Genomic DNA, 6000 nt, shown 5'->3' on the forward strand with positions numbered 1-6000 from the left:
GGCAGCATCCCACGTTGGTTAGGAAATGCCTCTTCTCTGCTTTACTTGTACAATTTATCGGGGAAGGTTCCTCGTTGTATCTACAATATGTCTTTTCTCCTTTATTTAGATGTCGGCGACAACCAATTTTACGGGAAAATCCCACAAGATATTGGCTTCACTCTTCCCAATCTTCTCGGTCTCTATGTCGGACGAAACTAGATCTCCAGTCACCTGCCGGTTTCCTTATCAAATGCCTCTCGACTACACAAATTTGATTTTGCTAGTAACAATTTTACAGGTACCATGCTTACAAATCTCGGAAGGTTAAAAGACCTAGTAAGGTTCACAGTATCCGAAAATCAACTAGACAAAGATGAGGCAGAGGGTTCAGCTTTCTAACTTCTTTAACTAACTGCAGCAATCTCCAGTTACTGGACATAGGAGTTAGCAGGTTCAATGGTGAATTGCCCATTTCAATTGCTAATTTTTCAACTACGCTACAACAGCTTTGGGCCGATTTTAACCAGATATCATGGCGCATACCTGAAGGAATACCTGAAGGAATCACAAATTTAATTGGCCGTACAACATTGATAATTTCCGCAAACTCGATTACCAGTGAAATTCCTGAGGGAATAGGCAAACTTGAAAGACTGCAAAAACTTGGCCTGCATGATAACAGAATTTCAGGGTCAGTTCCTGAAGTTATTGGAAACATCACAAAACTGCAGCGATTATACTTGTTCACAAATTACTTGAGTGGAAATATTCCTCCTAGTTTGGGAAATTGTAAGCAACTCGAGGTACTACTCCTGTTCGGCAACAACTTAACCGGTTCATACCAAAGGAAGTTTTAAGCCTTTCTGCTACTATTTCTTTCATGTTGAATCAGAATTCTCTAATCGGACCCTTGCCTATGGAGGTCGGTAACATGAGCAAACTCGTGGAACTGGATGTTTCGAATAACAGATTGTCCGGAGAAATTCCAAGTACTCTTTCCAAGTGTACTGCTGGAGTTTCTTAGTTTGGGGGATAACTTATTCGGAAGGAGAATTCCTCTGGCTTTGAGCGCTCTAAAGAGCCTTCAATTCCTCGATCTTTCCAAAAACAAATTATCAGGTCAAATTCCAGCCTACTTGCAGAATTTCACTCTTCTAGAAAGTCTCAATCTATCTTACAATTGTCAGGTCAAATTCCAGCCTACTTGAAGAATTTCACTCATCTAGAAAGTCTCAATCTATCTTACAATAAACTCAACAGTGAGGTACCACACAAAGGGGCTTTTACAAATACAAGTGCATTTTCATTTGTTGGGAACAGAAAACTGTGTGGAGGAATAAAGAGTTTGGGACTTCCTTCTTGTCATTTACCAGGGGAACGAATTGACAAGGGAGATGTGGTAGCAGGATTGTGTAGAATTAGGACCAAAACTTTTCTGCGTTAGCAAAAGAGCAATGTTAGGAACCCAACTTCAAAACGTAATTTCAGACATCTCTGAATATAATTGAGTTCGGAGTTGTGTTCTAAAGTTGAGTTCTTTGACTTTTTGTTAGCATAATAATGATTGTAAAAAAAGAAGAGAAGGGAACAAGGAAAATAATTTTCTCCCTTTTCTTATATACAGAAAAGGGTAGAAAAGAGGAAACTCTCCCATCTTTCGTTGCACTATATTCTTTCCATTTCGTTTCAGGAACAAACCAAGAAAGGAAGGAAAGTAGTTCTTTCCTTTCTTCAAGTGCAAAAAGTGTGTACAGAACATATTCTTGTCACACCCCAAAAATGAAAAGTGACCGGCCGTGTATCAGAAGGCTAACTCATGGAACACGTAGCTTAAAATAAAATAAGTTGTCGAACAATAATGATTTTTTATTTATTAAATAAATGTAAAGCCAAATAAATCCCAATCATAAACATGGGGCAAAACCATCCCATGAACCAACCAATAAAAATTTACCACCAACAATATAGTAATCCCATTTTACTCAAAAGTTATACAAAGTGCGGAAGCGATGATTAAAATCTTTATACTAAATGCAACATCCTATGGAGGTCAATAAAAAGGAATCCCCGAGATACCGCCAGAGTCCTTGCCTAACTCTCTAACTTGCCTGAAAGAGAAGTTGGAATAAATCCGTCAGCTGACGAGCTCAGTGAATAGCAAATATGTATATTAAATAAATTTGAAAACAATGATCAAAATAATTTACCATTAAATCATAATTTGGCATACGAGGTGTCCAATAGAATAATAAATTAATCAATGAAGCATTTAACCAAATAAATATTCTTGGTGGTGATCACAACAATAACTCCATCAACAATGGGGAATCACAATCAAACAGTACCATGGCCAAAATAAATCTCATCAAAATTGGATCTAATATTATCGAACTTAGAGTCAATAGGGTTGGCAGCCCATGGTACTTTTCCCTAAGACGATCCGGCAGAAGAAAGCCGTTGAGCATTAGGGTCACCGGCCTAACATGGTATTTTCCCTAATGGCCAGGGTCACCCCAACACGAGTAGGAATAATTTCCCTGGACTTCCGAAATAAATGTTCCCATTAATATCCACCAAGTTCTCACCAAAAAGAATATTATCAATTGATTTCAGAAAATTCATCGCATGCCAATTTATAGAACAACTTATAAACAGTTTTGAGTCTCCGAATAACATTCATATAAATTTCTGAAGAAAATACTTTTAAGGGACATAGGGAACTTTTGAAAATACGTAACATACTTAACTGCTCACCTGAATCCAAAGCTAATGCAATCAAACAATGCAAAATGAGGTTAACCTGCTACAAAAATAAATCACGTTTAATTACTAGTAACCCTATAAAATAATATTACCATATAGTTACAAGTAAATTTCCTAAGTCTAACTCATCAGGGCCATAATTACCCACCAAAATCATCTCTGAAATCCAACCCACTTATTTCCACGCATGACTCCCATTGGATCCACCAATTGCATAAATCCCCAACTCCTCTATTTTACTGTCTAATCCAATACGAACAATTAAACTATTTAAAATTGCAAAAAACTCCATTCACCATGCACCCCACACCACCTGCATCGAACTATCACTGCCAAGACACAAAATCCACGCCACACAGTACACCTCCAAGCACATCTCGCTCAATAGTCTACCGATGCCCATGACCAAAAGCGACCAGCAATAAAATTAATACAATGGGAAGAATATTACATCAAGTTTACCTTCAAGAGAAGCCGACGAAATCGTTGAAGTTGACCGCCACTTCTCTCTCTCTCTCTCTATACCTTTTTTTTCCTTTTTCCCAGATCCAAAACCCTAACCTATAATTCAACGTACGTGTATGTGTGGACTAACCAAAACCCACGTTTATAGCCAATGGATTATTATAACATTCTAAATAATAAATAAAGATATTGACACTATCCACCCGCACTATATATAAATCAGTAAACTTATACAACTAAACTCACTAAAATAAATCTTATACCTCCGAAACCACAATAATGCCATTACTGCAAATCGACCCCAACAATAAAAGTCAAATTTCTAAACGGAAAACTAAAGATAAGGAAATAAAAGTCAGGGCGTCACAATTCTACTATCAATTACTAAATTGGGCATATGGTGACAGAACACAACTCTGGACAGAACATATTTTGGCATTATGGTGACCCATTTAATTACCATGCATGTCCTACTATCAATAAAGTAGTACTAAATTTCGTTGTATTTGGAAAATGTCGAAATTTTGCACCAAAAATTTCGTCGTATTTTCGAAAATGTCAAAATTTTGCACCAAAAATCTCATTGTATTTTCGAAAATGTCAAATTTTTTTTTGCACCAATAGTGATGGGCTATCGAAAGGGTAGCTCCTTCCGTATACATCTCGTATCCACTCCAAGCTAGGGTTAAATAACTTAAATCCCACGACACAGTGGCGCATTCAGTTCTTTTTTTCTTCTTGTTGATCGGCCAATGGCACATTCAGACTTTGACAAAGTACGTAAATGGGGAGAATATTGGGTGCAGAAATTTCCCATACCTAGTTAACCAAAAAAAAAAAAAAATCCCACACCTCCCCGATTTTTTGCCTATTAATTGAAAATTTCTTCCAAACGTAATGATGAGTCATAATTTAGTCTTCCAGTGATGTGGGGATCACTCGATTGTGCCAGGCAGCGCATGATCCGGTATGAAAAGACGAACATATCCTAATACGGATCACATAGAATCCCTGTAATCACGCAATTGTAATCACATAAAATCTCCAATAATCTCTACCACATACCGCATATATTTATGTATCTATACGTCTCAATGTCATGTTAAGAAGGTGCACACTCTATAACCCTAATTTCAGAGTTCCTATATACACTTCTATCTCATTCGACCAACTTGATCGTCAAAGAGTCTCTGGTGCCAAAACACTGTCGGTCCTTGGACGGTTTGAAGGTTTCACAGGGATTGTTTTGGCTTGATTGAATGAGTTTGTTGCAAAACTCAGAACTTATTGCGGAAGTATCCGCCCATTTAGTCGTCTTGCATCTCCTCTTCTACTGACTACTATCAATTACGTACTGAAGGTGGTGTTAAATCCCATGTCTTAGTGGTGCATTCGGTTGTTAAATATTCTTGATAGTTAGCAAATTGAGAGAAACTTATTCACGGCTCCGCACAATCTCGGCTGTCCATTTCGGCAATTAATGGTTGAGATCTGCCTTTCAATTTTGACCGGTAACAATTAATTTTTTATCCCATGGTGTCGTGTCTGTTTTCCCATCTAATTTTTATGTGTGTGTGTGTGTTGGGCATATTATTGGAGACAAAAAACTATAAGGTCGTATGTAGCCAGAGTGAAGTGGTTGGGAGCATTGAAAAGAGTATTGTCGGCAAAGGAAAAAATCTGAGGAATTGCCACATTTTAGTTGTGCACTAAAATATATGACTATAAATGTATGCTTCTGTTGTTTTGTTGTATGTAGAAGCATAAGCCTGAGGTATTCAGGCCTTAAGGCTGTGATCAAGGTTCTCCCATATTACTCCATATATTGTGTTTATAGAGAGATTACCCAGCAAAAAATGGAAGGGTGTTTTTTCTGTGGTGGAGCTTTGGGCTCAAATAACTTGTGCAGGGTTGTTCGAGCCAACAGGAAATATAGTCGGGCTCAGGCCCGGCTCATGGGGCAGGCGAGGGAAGCAGATGCTTCCGGCCCCCCAATTTGTGATCTATACTAGGGCCCTAAACAATGGTATTCCGTCCATATAGTGGACGGGGCGTGAAAATATGTTTTAACTCAAGTGGCTCAAACGATGTTTGAATTGGTCTACTCTCGACAAACTCTTCATAAATAAACATCCATTAGTTTATATGGTTTGACCCCACCATCTTTTAGTACTCTGAGAATCCTATTTATCGATATATATAAGGTTTTTATCTGATTTAAAATGACGGAGACGCGAGCGTTTTACAAGAACAATTTACTTTTGGACTCAGTGAGGGTAAAATAGTCATATATTTTGATGTACAAAAAAAATTACATCCAAACTAATTGGGATAGAAAGTAGACTTAACAAGCTTTTTAAAGGTTCAAACTTTGCAAAAATTGGAGTTCGGTAGTGTCCGGAAGAAGGACGCGAAATTTAAGAAATTTTAACCTTTCAATGCGCCTGAGGCGCATATTTTTGCGCCCAGGGCACACTACATTACGCCTGAGGCGCCTAGGAACTCCATAATCTGTCAAACTTGGCTAGTTTGTTCCGAACACTCACGAAATCTGATTTTTACAAGTTTTGAACCGTTAAAAAGCTTGTTAAGTCTACTTTCTAACCCAATTAGTTTGGAGGCAATTTTTTTTGTTCATCAAAATATATGACTGTTTTACCCTCACTGAGTCAAAAAAATAAATTGGTCTTGTAAAACGCTCGCGTCTACGTCATTTTAAAACGGATAAAGACCTTCTATATATCGATAAAGAGGATTTTCAAAATACTGAAAGATTGTGGAATACAACTA

Source organism: Rhododendron vialii, chromosome 13a, assembly GCF_030253575.1.
Source record: "Rhododendron vialii isolate Sample 1 chromosome 13a, ASM3025357v1".
Classification (NCBI taxonomy): domain Eukaryota; kingdom Viridiplantae; phylum Streptophyta; class Magnoliopsida; order Ericales; family Ericaceae; genus Rhododendron; species Rhododendron vialii.